The following is a 15,937-nucleotide window of genomic DNA, read 5'->3' as shown; positions in this document are numbered from 1 at the left end:
TTTTTTAAAAAGTAGAGTTCAAAGCATGAGCCTCAACCTGATCTCACTAGCTAATGTGAAATATGGCCATTTTGTTATAACGTTAATGTAATGTCATTTGGAAGCTGTGTCTTGGCTTCAAAGGCTTTGTAAACACCCAAAGCCCATAGGAACTGGTCATATGTAACCCAAATTTTAAAAATAAATAAATAAATAAATAAATAAATAAATAACCTGAGGAAAATAAAATGTCTTCACAGGCTCTCCCAAGAGAGTTCTAGTTTTCTTTGATCTTTTCAGCTAGGGTCTAATGCTAGTGGTGTCTTTCCTATGAGTTCCCCACATGGGAAATAGAGAATGTAAACTTAGAATCCCACCTACTTCTTATTTAAGAAGAGGAATAGTGTATGTGCCCAATATCTTTGAATCTCACTTTTAACATGCCTAACAGTGTAACCCTGAGAAAGTCATTTGACTCTTCTGAGCTCCACTCTGTAAAGTAAGGGATGAAGGCAGCTACTTCATAATGTTAAGAGAATTAAAAGACCTCATAAGTAAAGCACTTAGCAGAATACCTAAAAGTAAATATTCAGTAAAGTGAAATCCTTATTCCTATCAATACAAACTCCTATCATAAGCCACACCAATGTAAAATTATTTTCTTTTAGATGTATATTTATTTAATTCTACAAATATTTGAACTTAATATATGTTTATAGTATTTTGCTAGATGTTGAGGAACTACCAAAAATATAACTTTCCCACCTTCTAAGAGTTTGCTATCCACCTGGAGACACAAGATAAACACAACCACAAAAAATAATTAAAAAAAAAATGAAAACAAGGGGCACCTGGGTGGCTCAGTTGTTTGGGCAACTGCCTTTGGCTCGGAGTCCTGGGATCAAGTCCTGCGTCAGGCTCCCAGCTCCATGGGGAGTCTGCTTCTCCCTCTGACCTCCCCTCTCATGCTCTCTCATTCTGTCTCTCTCTCTCTCAAATAAATAAATAAAATCTTAAAAAAAAAATGAAAACAAGGGACACCTGGGTGGCTTGGCTGGTTAAGTGGCTGCCTTTGGCTCAGGTCATGATGGTAGGGTCCTGGGATGGAGTCCCATGTTGGGCTCCTTGCTTAGCAGGGAGTCTGCTTCTCCTTCTGCCTGCCACCTGCTTCTCCCTCTGCCCGCCATCCCCCTGCTTGTGCTCACTTTCTCTCTTATTCAAAAATAAAGTATTTTTTAAAAATGCAAACGAATGTCATTAAGTGCCAAAGGGAGTAAACAGCATATACTATAGTATGGAGATTTCACTGTTTCTCTGAAAAAGAGGAAGGATTATCAGGAAAAAAAAAAACTTTCAGATTAGCAGAAAAAAACGTATTGCTCATGCCCATTTAGCAGCTATTTGATTCAACATTTTGACCTCGGTTACTGGGTAAAGGCAAAAGTCCATCAATAAATCAATAAATATTTGATAAGCATCCACTATAATCAAACATTACTGATGTCCTTATATTAATGAAGGTGGCTACTGCTGAGAAGAATGCAGAATACCACTCCCAGCACAGGGAAAGTTTCTGGGCCTACCCCATTTAGCTCACCACCAATGCCTGCAATTACAAGCATGTTCATGGTGCTTCGCAATTGTAGACTCCCTGGCCCCAGGCAGAGAGAAAGGGCCAGAGGAGGTGTCAATAATTTTGGCAACAAGTATATCCAGCTGACCAAACCCCTCACCCTGGGTTGCATCATCAATTTGCACTTTCTTACTAATTATACTTTTGGTATAAAAAATTCCCTTTATAAGGATAGCGCTGTTGCAGCTAGATTTCATTGCACGAGTGAGGAATTTTATAAAGTTGGGAAGAGGAGGGTCATAGAAGGAGCTCTGATTGTGCATGAGGACTGCTGGACGAAGCATTACTGCTACAGATGAGAACAACTTTATTTTACCAAGTTAAGTGGTGAACTTCACCCAGGCAAAGAAGTTGAAAGACTAAAGGGCTTCACGGCACGACACCAGGCTGTCAAGATCATTGATGATTGCTTTGGTAACTGGCAGAGCCCAAATTTTGAACCTCCTCAATATCCATGCATTTCTGCATATATTACACAACCTAAAGAATATAATAAGTTGTTTTTAGTTCAACTTCAGGAAGAAACCTTGTTTGCAGACCCTAAAAATTATAAGCTGGTAGCTGCTCTATTGCGTGAATTGTATGATGATGCCCCAGGGTAAGGACTCATCACTTCTAGTCTCCCTCAGCTTTTGGGCAGGTTCAATTTTATATACAACTGAATTCCTCAGCAGTAGAGAAATAAAAGAAGTTGTCTCTATGAGCACAGCTATACACAGTGTACAATAAATATGGTAGAAGAAAAGTTTGGGGTTATTTTGGTTTTATCTTTTTCCCAATCCCTAAAATGTCAGCTACTGTCCACTGTTTGAATAGTAAAATTAATTTTTAAAAAGTAGATAGTGGTGTAACCAAATATGAAAATGTTTAATTTACTTTTTGTTCTATTTATACATTTTTTTAATATTTTAAAGAAAGTGGACTTCAAAAAAAATTTTCTAGCAAGCCATATCCTCTGTAGGTCTCAATGTTTCATATCGACCTTAACCAAATCTTATCATAACCTCACTGCAGTCTTGGCTGTGCTTGTTTACATCTCATCCTTATCCTAGCCTTTTACTCTGATGTTTTGTTCTAATATATTGGGACCAATCAGGAGTCTCAAAGTGCTCATCAGCATATGACTTCTCTTTCCTTTCCTTTTCTTTCCCTTTCCTTTTCCTTTCCCTCTATCCCTCCCTCCCTTCCTTCCTTCCTCTCCTTTTCTTCCTTTATATCTCCTTCCCCCACCCCCTGACTTCCTTTCAAAAAGCCCCATTTGTGTCATTGTTCTAGGTGGTACTTTACCAGGTTCAATCAAGACAAGAATCACCAGGGCCCTTGTTAAAATGCAGGTCTGGCTGATGAGGCTAAAATTCTGCATTTCTAATGAACTCACAGGAGGTGCCAAAGCTACTGGTCTGTGGAGCATACTTTGAGTAGCAAGGCACTAGCTCTCAAAATCCCTTACAGCACTGTGACTATAGTTAAAAATACTACATTGTATACCTGAAAAATGATGTGAGAGTAAAGTTTTAATGTTCTCACTATAACAACAAAATGGTAATTATGCAAGATAAAGGGTATGTTAACTAACCTTATTTTGGTAAACATTTCACAATATACACATGTATCAAGACATTACATTGTGCATGTTAAACTTATACAATGTTATATGTCAGTTTTAGCTCAATAAAACTAGAAAAGAACCCCTTAGGATGCTTCAGTCCTTAGCATTTCTTTAAACAGCTACACATAGCCGGGAAACCCTTAAGATGCTTCAGTCCTAAGCATTTCTTTAAACAGCTAAACATAGCTAGACAAGAAATACAAAAAGAGACTTTGCCGGCTTCTGTTATTCTGCTACTATAATCTATTAACTATCCAATAATAATGGTTAACAATTCCTGAGGACTCTTTTTCTACCATGCATTGTGCAAGGTGCAGTGATGGCTTTTATTATTTCCTTTAGTCTTTACCCTGTGAAGTAGGAATTATTATTTCTTTTTTTAAAAGATTGATTTATTTATTTTAGAGAGAGAGATTGGAGAGAGAGTGTGTGCATGCATGTAAGCAGAGGGAGGGGCAGAGGGAGAGGGAGAATTATACTCCTACTGAGCAGGGAGCCCCAGAAGGGGCTTCATCCCAGGATCCTGAGATCATGACCTGAGCTGAAACCAAGAGTGAAAAGCTTAACTGCCTGAGCCCCCGCCCAGGCACCCCAGAATTGTTATTGCTGTTTTACAGATGGGAAAACTGAGGCCTGGAGAGGCTGAATAACTTGTTCAAGGTCACATCAATTAGTTAATCCATGGCAGAGACAGGAATTGAACACAAGCAGTCTGGCTTAGGGTCTAAACTCTTCACACTCACTATCCTATCTCTTTCATATGGTATTTACTGAGCCAAAATATAACAACACTTGGTTCTAAGGCAATAGATCATTCTCTTGTTCATTCAATGTCCTTACAACTAGAAATCCTTAAAAGCTCTTTCCCAACCATTGGGAAAGGGTGAGATACAGGCAATTTATAAAAATACTCCCTACTGGGTGCCTGGGTGGGTCAGTGTGTTAATCTGCCTTCAGCTCCCGTCGTGATCCCAGGGTCCTGGGATTGAGTCCCGCATTGGGCTCTCTGCTTTGGCGGGGAGCCTGCTTCCCTTCCTCTCTCTCTGCCTGCCTCTCTGCCTACTAGTGCTCTCTGTCTGTCAAAAAAAAAAAAAAAAAATTACTTCCTACTTTGCCTCAGGAAATGTCTGCTAGTTAAATTACCAGACCTCTAGGTAGCTCACTACCACCTAGCCATGAGTCATCACCTCTTCTTGTTTCCCCCACTCCTGCCACCTGCAGCTTCCACTGGCTTTGAAACTGTTCCCTTGGCTCCATGATGAGTGACTAAAGGCCAGCTCTGGCCACTTCCCAGACCATACTCCCAGACCCATCCAGGTAAATTCTACCTTCCTCCACCAACCAACAAGGAAAGTTTAGACCCTAAGCTAGTTGTGAGTCACAAAAATGAATTCAGACTTATTAATTTCTAGTCAGGATGGGCTTTAACAAATGAGGGAGCATTTTGCTTAAGTGACCTCATCTCATATTTGTACCCTTAATGGAGAAACTGAAATTGTCAAATCAGTGGGATATGTTGCCTCCCTTTGCGCACAAATAATTTAAGACTTTTCATGCCTTCAGGGTTCTCTTTTCTGGGTCACAAATGATAAAGCGCACAAAATTTTATTCATTTCTATCATGGTCCTGGAGATGTTAAAAATCATATTCTGCTTTTAATAGCTTCTCTATCAATACAGGTAGTAACCTCTTACCCAGCCTCCTGTCTCTAACTGCTATTCCTGCCAGTCTGTCTTAACTGTGGAACAATTCACGTGTGTGAGCTCTCATTTATTAAGTGCAGACTACAGCTAAGTGCTTTGCAGAATATATACAGCATTAGCACGTTGTGGGATTCTTTGTGGTTTTGTATACTGATGACAATAATATGTCTTACATTCATGTAGTTCTTTATATTTTTCAAAGGGCTTTTTTGTGTTACCTTATTAATCCAAAAACTACCTTGCAAGAGAAGTAGAATAAATATTATTCTATCTATTTTATAAGTAAAAAAAAAAAAAAAAACTTCAGTGTCATAGAGGTTAAGTGACTTGTTCTGGGTCAGACAACAAGTTTTGTCAGTGTGCTCTTGGAATTGGGAGTTCCTTAACTCGCTGTACACTTTTTTTTTTTCAATATAGAAAAACTCAGAACAAAACAAAATTTGCGCCAACCACCAACACTTAATAAATGTTATCATTTTGTCATGGAAGGAAGGAGGAGATTGGAAGGAGGGAATAGTATTTCTGGCTGGCTGGTTCACAAAGGAGATAAAATTTTATCTCACTCTTGAAGGATAGCTGAAATGTTAATGACCAGTAGGAAAAGGAATTGGTATAAACAACAGTTTGGGTATATGACCATCTATGGATATACAAGTTGGGTTTATGAGGCATTGGGTACAAAACTATGACTAGAGCAGGAGACTTAAGTAGGAAGTTAGAAGTGAGGGGATATCAGATGGTAGAGAATCTGGAATACCAGCCTAAGCAGTGTAAGATTGTTCATATTTGCATACTTGAATACTGACATATAGATGGTGCATATTGCTTTTTGAGTCAGTCCATTATCTCAACAGTAACCACCAGGCTTAATGCTGGGCAAATACGAAGGGTATTTGGCCTTGCGATCTTTCCACCTGAGGTCCTGCCCCCACTACTAAACACTTGCTCAACCTTTGATCTGAATCACCATATTTGTATACATACAATGCAAGGGTAAGGCCACAAATCTCAAAGCTTGACCATTCTGTGTTGAGAAGTATTTGTAACAAGTCTATCATGGTAATAAATAACTGAAATCCTTTTTACCAGTTACATCAAGTAACCATAATTTTTTTTATTACAATCAAGCAATTGAACTTAAATATTAAGGAAAAATCAAACAATAATAGGATACTTTATGTGGTCATATATATCTTTAAAACAAAGAAAAATAGGGATGCCTGGGTGGCTCAGACAGTTAGGCATCCAACTCTTGATCTCAGTTCAGGTCTTGATGTCAGGGTCGTGAGTTCAGGTCCCATGATAAACAATAGAAAAAAAAAGAAAAAGCAGATGGACTCTATGTACTATGGGACTCATTACATTTAGCCCAGATACAACATCTTCTTGTTGCCTATCTCCATTCTTGGTGATGAGAAGTCCAGTTGAGAAAAGTAATAGTGGGATTCTGTAGAAATTTCTTGGTAAAAAGAACACTGAATTATGTTCCTTGGAACCTACTGACAACATTAGAATTGCTCAACGTTGACACTATTAGCACTGTGGGCCTAATAATTCTTTGTCAGGGCTGGGGTGGGGCTGTTCTGTGCATAGAGGACGTAGAAAAGCATCCATGGCCTCTACCTACTAGATGCCACTGTTAACCCCCTAGTTGTGAAACCCAAAATGTCTCCAATAGTGCAAAATATCCTCTGGATGGCAAAATCGCCCCTCATTGAGAAGAACTGGACCACAGTGCAGAATCTAAGAAAATAAATAAACTAGCCTCTCTATTTCCCTAAGCTTCCCAGTGCATCAAGACTTTGCTATATAATCTCATTTGCCCAGGTAAACCTATCCAAACCAATAATGAGAAGGAAAAAAAAAGAAAAAGAATGACAGAAAATAAATCCCAGCTATGAACCAGTTAACTAACATTCCACACGAAGTTATAGACAATTTCCCCTAAGAAATTAAATTCCTTTACAAAAGTACCCTGAGGACTTTAACACAAATCAGTCTTCTTACTTGAGACTATTTATCATTTTTTAGAGCTTATAAATTATACACACCGCAACAATTTTATACAGCAACAACCACAATAATCCAGACACAAAACAGAGCAGTTGAAGGGTACACTCTAACAAAGAGAGAAAGAGATGGAGGGAGGGGGCGGGAAAGGAACTAACCATGTTCTCCTTTAGAGCCCTCCCTCTCAGGGACATCGCTTTTCCTTTCTGTCCTCACTGTCTTAATAGATTTCATCTTCCTTTAAAAGACAAGTCACAATCTGTCCCTGAAGACAGCCGTTATCATTAAAACGTTCCGCTGGGGGCAGAGGGGCAACATCACTCAGTGTGAGACAGGACATGTGAGAGGATATGTGACACTTTTCCTTCAAGGCCAGCATTTTGGAGAATGGCGGGACTAAAACAGGACTCCCAGATGTCAACCCTTCCAGTCTCTGGTTGAGGCGGCCACCTAAGACATTTAAGAGGGAAAGTAGTCAACTCCCTCAATTTACATTTCCAGAGAGGAGTTGTTTTCACATTTCATGTAATTCAAAGAGTGGAGAAAGACCCCAGAGCAATAACATTCCTCTCCCAGTGATATCCTGTGCTCCCTTCAGTGCTTCTGATCTGAACATCCCTTAAAAGAATCAAAAATCAGATATTAGATACTCAACTGTGCAACACACAGAATATATCACTCCTGCCCTCCCACGTTGGGGGTGAAAAGAAACCAGAGGAAGGACACTTACTCACACAGTGGTCAACTTCCCTTGCAGCGCTTCTCCTCTCCCCATTATTTTGAGTAGTAACCTACATATCACAATTAAGCTGCACACCATTCAAGCAACTCAATAGATAGAAAATGAAGTAATTACAGTATTTAGAGCTGGAAGGCACCTTGAAACATCTCTATTTCCAAACTCATTTAACAGAAAGGGAAAGCCAGAGCTAGAGAGGTAAAATGACACTGCCCAAGGCCATTCGGCTCATCAGTGACCTGTGAGAACCAGAGCTCCTGTTTTCTGACTCTGGAATGCTCTGAAAACCCAGCTCACAATGGTACCAGAGGAAAAAAAAAATTGTGAGTTCTCATAACTCAACAAATCAGAGATAGTGTTTGGTTTTTTGAAACTGTCCAGCAGCCATTCTGCTTCCTAGTACCACCCCAATTCCCTTTGAGTCATCTGAGTGACTCCTATTTTCAGCCATGTGGTTTGGGTGGATTTGGCCTCACTCTCAGCCCCATGCATCCTCCTTTTAGATTCACATTTAGCTGTGAACCCTGCGCACTAGATGATTTTATCAGATTGCTTTCCTTCCAGTAAAGAGAAATAGGACCATCAGGAAGGCAGGCACATTGAAGGTAGGATTGGAACTGGGGACCCCAAATATACACCTTTCTTTTGTTTGAAGCTGATGCTAAGAAGTTTTACTATTATATCACCCAAGAGGCTTATGAGAGCTTACAACTAGAAAAGCCCAAGACTTTCCACCAGATATCACGGGCAACTGCTGTGGAATATAACTCCAGCTGACCAAGTCAAAGTCCCCTGGATCCAACCAGGAATTAATTAACAAGAGAGGTCTCAGACTACTCCACCAAACAACAGAACATTGTGCTTATATTCCAAGCCACTTCAGGTAAACACTCTAATCTTAAATGAAATCCCGCATGTGCTGAAAATCAGTGATTCCGTTTATTACTAGTTATGAGTTTATGCTGCTCAGGTTATTACCAGGAGGAGGAACAGGCCTCCCTTTATATCTTTATTTTTAAAAAATATTATCCAAGTAAGGGGAGGTGAACCATGAGAGACTATGGACTCTGAAAAACGATCTGAGAATTTTGAAGGGGTGGGGGGTGGGAGGTTGGGGGCACCAGGTGGTGGGTATTGTAGAGGGCACGGATTGCATAGAGCACTGGGTGTGGTGCAAAAATAATGAATATTGTTATGCTGAAAAAATAAAAATTTAAAAAAAAAACTATTTACATAAAAAAAATATTATCCAAGTAATAAGAACAATTATATTTTATATTTTTTAACCTAAGGATCATATTTGAATAGCATTTTTATACTTTCCAAAACCTAACATAACTGAAAAAGACAAATACCATATGATTTCACGTATATGTGGAATCTGAAAAGCAAAACACATGAACAAACAAAACAAAACAAATAGACTTCTAGATAACAGAAAACAATATGATGGTTGCAAGAAGGGGGTTGGGGGGGTGAGGCATGAAGAAATGGGTAAAAGTGGGGAAAGGGATTAAAAGGTACAAACTTCCAGTTATAAAATAAATAAAGCACAGGGATGCAATGTACAGCATGGGGAATATAGCCAATAACATCATAACAAGTTTGTACGGTGGGACATGGCAGCTAGATTTATAATGTGATCAGTTCCTAATGTATCTAAATATTGAATCACTGTGTTGTACACCTAAAACTAATATTGTATGCCTACTACACTTCAGTTTAAAAAAAAAAAAAAAACCCTTTTATATGTCATCTCATTTGATCCTCACAGGTATAATTTATTCGCATTTTATAGATGAGGATAACTGATCCACACTGGCTCAAAGTGACTATCCAGTAATAGTAAAAGAATGGTAGAACCAGGACTCATGACATAGGATTAAGTTAACATTTAAGTTACTAGACTTTCAATAAGTAAGTTATTCTCTAAAAAAGAAAAACACGCATTTACTGAATACGATGCAAAGAGTAAGTGTCCTTTATTTTTCTTGCAATGGCTCAAAATATGTAATTCTCCTTCTCTATCTTCAAAGCTTTGAAGGTTTATCTAATCTTCATAAAGGCATAGATAGATCCTAAAGCAGACACAAAGAAAATGCTTTTGAAGTAGCATGACATCATTGAGAACTTCTGACAGATTCATTCAAATTTCATGAAACTCTGGCTTGGTGTTCCTGATTGTGCTAGAGGGCTTGCTGCGGCAACGTGTGTGTATGTGCATGTGCGTGCATGCAAACACATGTATGCACATGCACATATCAATGTAAAATAACAGAAAGGCAACATGTGATAGACCATGCTATGAAAATGAAAGACTGAAAATTGCACTTATTTTTTAATGGTACTATTGACTTCAGATTGGGATTCATCATTTACATAGCCACTTAGGTCAGCTGACGTTCTAAGTGATTTCTAAGCTAGGATATTTACATTGCCTCTTACTCCTCTTTCTGCTAAAAATGAATAAGCATTTTGAACAATAACAATGATCTTTTGTCTGTGAATCTGGAGATGCTTTTTAAATCCCATGATCGGAGAAGCAGCGCTGAGTCGATCAGAGGTGTTTTATTCTGTCATCCAGATATTCATTTACCTGGATCTGCTTTTTCCATTTATTTTTACAATCATTAGTGATGAGGAAATTTGGCCACACCATTGAAGTTTCAGAAGACTTAGTGAAAGGTTTTGAATTACTTCCCAATTCATGCTGGAAAGATCCAGAAAGGCAGCAGAGACTAGCAGCAGCCAATTCCTAGAGCAGGGGAATGGAAGAGCTGTTTTAGGCATGGTCTTGGGAAGAGATAGGAGGAGATGGGGGTGTGAGGACTAGACATCTCTTCCCAACCCACCAGTGCTTCAAATGGGCCAGCTCCCCATCTGTTTTATATGTTGGGGTTTTGCTTAAGAATTATTATGCTAATCTCTGGTTCCAAAGACACACCAAAAAAGCTTTGAAGAATTTGAGAGCCATTCAGACAAAATGACTTGGCCCATATTACATAGTCCCGGCAAAATAAGGATCCCAGCCCAAGTCATCCATGTCCCAGCACTGTTCTTGTCAGGAATCCACATCCTCCTGACTTCCTACCTCTAATCTCATTTCACCTCACAGCAATCAGGCAAAGTAGATAATATTAACCTTATTATATAGATGCAAAATGAAAGCCCAGAACTTCAGGTTATTTTAGCTATCTAGACTAAGGTTGGAATACCTACGTCTCCTGACTACAAACTCCCACATTGTTAACACTACATGCACCATGTCTCAACACAAAAGACAGTGGGTTGTTGTTGTTGTTTTTTAAATATATGAGTCATGCTATCTCCTTTTCCTATTTTAATTTAAATTGTCTTCTGCAGACACCACCTTGTCTCTTCTGAAATGTTCTTTGTCTTTTATCTTTGCTTCCCTTTCTTCCCTATTAAACTGATTGTGTCTGTGGTGCCCTTCGAAGATGACCTCTGCCTGGCACAGAAAGCCATCCAACAGGCCATTTGTCACACCTCATCTCTTCTCTTTTATGAAAGGGACAAAAGGCTGTCTTTGAGCCCCCTTTGGAAGTGTTTTCATGCTAATCCAAGAATTACTGTTGTGTTTGTTTTCTAGCTGGTGCAGTGTGAAGCTATTCATGGGACCGCATGGACCTTGTCTAGTCACATTCCAGGCCATTCTTGGAACATTTTGGGGAAACGCATCATCGCTCTGCTGGTGGGAGACAAGTCTGTGTCCCTGCCTGAGGCTGGCAGCCAATGCATCTACGCCCTTGATTGCCCATGAAAACATCTCCTGCCATCTCTGCCAGCCAGCCCAGTACACACATAGGGACAGGAGAGCAGAACTAAATGTTCATCAAAAAAAAAAGAGGAAAAAAAGACCAGGAAGAAAACAACAACCTCCTAAATGTGTATCTCTCTGGAAAACAAGGAAAGAAAATGAACTGAGCACTTTAGTTAAGGAAAGGCAAGCTTCTCCCAAACAACCTGAGTTGTTATGGGATAACAGAAATAGACCTAGAATAGGAATTGGGAGACATGAACACTAATTCTGATTCTGCCAACTAACTAGCTGTATAACTTTGAGCACATTCTTTTATTTTGTCCTTATAAAATGGGGCTAATATTTCAAACCCCATGAGGATTAAATGAAATATTGTTCACTGATTAAGTTGATAAACAAAAGAAACCAAACCAATAGCCATTGCTTTTGCTCTGCCTTCCATGTCTCAATCCTTCAATCTGTAAAATGAAGATAGAGCTATGTCCCCCCGAGCCAGCTGCATATCTGAAATACCTAGGGAGCTTTTAAAAAAAAATCTTATTTGGGGGCCTCACTAAAATCTTGAGCATTAGAGCCCAAGAACATGTTTTGTTTTAATTCACCAGGTTATTTGAATGCAACCTGCCCAGAACTGGTTTTTGGATCTCCTGGACTATCTAATGAAGGCCACCAGCTCAGTGTTTTGTGATTCTCAAGACAAAACAAGGGCACCTGGTTGGCTTAGTCAGTTAACCACCTGCCTTTGGCTCAGATCCTGATCTTAGGGTCCTGGGATTGAGCCCCGTGTAGGACTCTCAGCTCAGCAGGGAACCTGCTTCTCTCTCTCCTCCCCACTCATGTTCTCTCTCACTATCTCTGTCTCTCTCAAATAAATAGATCTTTAAAAAAAAAAACCAGCTGATGGGAGCTAAAGTTGCCTATAATTTCACCATTAAAGATTCTGTTTTTTAAGTTACAAAAACTTTATTTTCAAAAGTCCCTTATTAAAAGGTAAATATTCTTGCTAGAGGCAATATCCTAATTCAGTGCAGTTTATTTGTTGACCCTTGTCAACTATACTAACTGATTAAGAGCATATTTAACATAGTGGAACACAACAAATGCCGGTATGTGTGTGATGGTAGAATTTTCTAAATATCTTTATTTTCAAATATGGTAACTGAGCCCCAGAGAGCTTATAAGTAGAATGATCATATAATTTTCATCCAAAATGAGAGTAAAAGGGGGATTACTGATAGTCACATTAGACATAAACCGGGGCATACACAAATATATGTTCCCTGTAGTTAAAAGGAATTGTTTACATAACAAAGAAGATTAACATTTGAGAGAGAGAGACTACAAATACCAAAAAATGGGACTAGAACTTCAGCCTCCAGACTTCTTCACTGACCCATGTCACAACCTATGTGATTCAAATTTATTTCACTTTGGGTCCATGTTCACGCTTATTTCTCAGAAAAAAGCTAAGAATATATACCTTTCTCTTCTACTTCTTTCCTATCTCTATATTCCAGTTGGCCCATTTTGGGGCTTGGACTCCAACACATCTGTGACATTCTATTGACAGAGAATTCACTAAGAGTCGAAGGTGCTCTCCTTTAGATAAGCAAAGATACCTGCTACGCAAGATCGGCAGAAGCACCTGTGAATATTGGGACTCTACCCAGATCCTGAGAAATATCCCCATCTGAAGACAAATGTTCTTGAGGCGGTTGCATCACTTTGACAGTTGTGTATTAACTGCCCAGAGACTTTGTGCTTTGTCCCTCTGATTCCCATCAGCGGTGCCTTAACTGAATCCAAGCAGTCGATCTGTCAATACCCACCAGGCAGCAGGAAAAATGTCTCTTTCCAATATTAGATTTTCTAATATCGCTCGTCTAACAAAGGTTATTTCACTCTGGCTTTATTTCTGGGAGATGACTCCTGAGTTGGTAATGACCCTTTTCCTATATCCCTAAATCTCAGTTAGCCATATTAACAGGTACTAAACTCCAGGGTTGGGATTTAAAAATAAATAAATAAAAGCCTGTTTTTCAGTTCCCCTTCATGCTCGAAAGGAAATTTGTAAATTGTCAACTTGACTTAATTTTTCCTCTGGACTCACACCTATTTGCTGTAATAAGAATTTCCCCCTGGGCTTCACTCATCTGCAGCATGTGGCAGGAAAAAGGGGGATTAGGATTGTATTTGTCGACTTTTCCGAGCGGATTTTCTTTCACCAAGTCTGCTATCAATTCATCTGCTGAAATAGCATTTTAATGTGTTACCTGCCGGTCAAGTATGTTCTGTTAAGTTAACTTCTGCCTCACCTCTGTTTTCTGATACTGTTTACCATTATTTTTTCCCATTGTTATCAAGCTTATTTTTTTAATACAAATGTGGTTTGTGCTATTTTGACCATGTCTCTATTTCTGCAATACATTAGTTGAAAAGAAAAAAGGGGAGGGTGTAGAGAAGGCAGCAAACTGGGTCTTCTCCTGCTGGAAAGACTCTTTTAATGAGTTTTATTCTGTAGATGGGGAGATGCTCTTAACCTCCCTGGCCCAGTAAGATGTGATTTCTTGACACTGAGCGTATTGCAAATGCATTTTTATCAGAGCTGTATAAGGTGGACACCGAGGGGATTTCTCCAGTATTTAACAAAGCCATCTATTTGCAACACAAAGTAATGCTTTGTTTACCCTTCCTCTTTGTCCTGGGCATGGTATTATTCTAGAGGCATTGCTTCTCCCTTGCAAACTGTCAGTGGCCAAAGGTACTTTTCAGTCTGTTTGGGATCATAATTGGCAAAAATGTCTGCTCGGTAGTGAAACAGAGGTAAAGGTCAGACACAACCCAGTGGGGGCCATTCTCCAGTTTGCATGACACAGACACCAAAGTACCTTGCCCATTCTCCAAAGTTCACAGACCCTTCTCGGTATTCCAGGGACACAGCCTTTCCTCCCTGCCAGATAATTAGCAGCAGCAGCGAGCCCAGCCAACTTGTCACTGGGCACTCAATAGTGCTCCTTTCCTCCAAGCTCATTTCCTTGGAAGGTGAGAGCCATTATCGTAAAGAGGGATATTGTAAATTCTGTTCCTTCTGCTACACGGTGGCTCTGAACAGAGAAATTTTTGTTTTCTGCCAGGAAGAAGAATAACATTTATTTAATGGATGCTGAGCAAAAGGTATTCACATTTCATGCTTCGGGGCTTAAGCCGATCCCGGATCAGTAGGGAACTTTTCCAGGCTCCGAATTGTACAACTGGGTAAGTGCTTAGTGCTAACAACCCTTCTGTCCCCATCCAGGCATGGTCTGAGGTCACCATCTCAGGGGTGCCCCCACATCCCCTCAGCTCCTAAATTTGTTCACAAACCATGCTTTACATCCCTGCTCCTGCCGGCTTCTCCTACAAACTTAAACCTGTTGGCATTTTTTATACACAGCTCTGCTCCACTGAATTCCAGTTCTGCTTCACCAGCATCCCAGACCCTTGAAGGGAATCCTCTACAGTGTTAGAGCTATAATACATGAGTGTTTCCTCCCTCAGCTTTGGGGACAGCTGAAAACCAAGAGGACAGGAGAAAGAGGGCAGCTTTCAAGCTAGAAAGATCAATCCAGGTTTAACTCATCTCTGCACCTTAAGTAGCTGGGTAATCATAAATTGCTTTATCTCATTGACAGTCAGTTTCCTCACCTGTAAAAAGGAATAATAAATCTTGCCTTGCAGCACTGTTGCAGGGACCAAGTAAAGTCACAAGTAGATATGTGGTCCACAGAGGACAGAAGTTGGATCACGTCTCCCTTCTCTCAGGGGACTGCAATCTAGTCTGCCTCTAACACTAACTTGCTAAGTAACTTCTGGCAAGTCATTCAAATTCTCTGTGAGTTCATCTTCAAAATGAGGAAGAGAAAAACTTCTATACTGCCTTCCCTGCAGGATTATTATAAGGATTAAATGAAATATTCATTAAAACAGAAATTTCTACAATGTAAAAAGAAATGTGGCCAAGAAATAAGGTGTTATTATTATACTCATGCTTACTTTTATTATCTTTAAGTTCTAGGAATTGTATGTTTTAAAATATCATCCACAATTAACTAGACCCATCTAAAAATAGAATGATATCTTTTAATCACATATAGATACAAGCCACAATGCTCTGATGGTAGAAAAGCTGACATAATCTTGTGTCTTGAGAATAGGTTTGCTCTCAGAGCTGGGACAAGAGATTCCTGGTGGCTTGGTCTCTACATAAAATGATTAAGAACTGGGACATTTTATTGTCTCATAATTAGGTGAAAGCCTTGCATGTAAACCCATGAAGCACATAACAGACATTCACTATCAGATTTCAGCAGTTCATGGTATGCCAGTCAGTGTTGGACTTTCTCCTCACTTCCACTGCTGGCGTCTTGACCCTCTCCACCCTTCCTTCCCATACATTCTGCCCCTCCTCTCGCTCCGTTCCCAGGGCTATCTGGACTTGAGAAAG

The 15,937-nt window shown here is 39.6% G+C and overlaps 1 pseudogene; it reads left to right on the top strand.

Annotated features, from left to right (window-relative positions):
- The first annotated feature begins 1,518 nt into the window (after positions 1-1,518).
- LOC125081738 (cleavage and polyadenylation specificity factor subunit 5-like) lies at positions 1,519-2,274 on the top strand (annotated as a pseudogene).
- Positions 2,275-15,937: the final 13,663 nt, after the last annotated feature.

This window comes from Lutra lutra, chromosome 12, assembly GCF_902655055.1.
Source record: "Lutra lutra chromosome 12, mLutLut1.2, whole genome shotgun sequence".
Taxonomy (NCBI): Eukaryota; Metazoa; Chordata; class Mammalia; order Carnivora; family Mustelidae; genus Lutra; species Lutra lutra.
The sequence above is the reverse complement of the archived record's forward strand: the minus strand, read 5'-3'. Positions and strand labels throughout refer to the sequence as shown.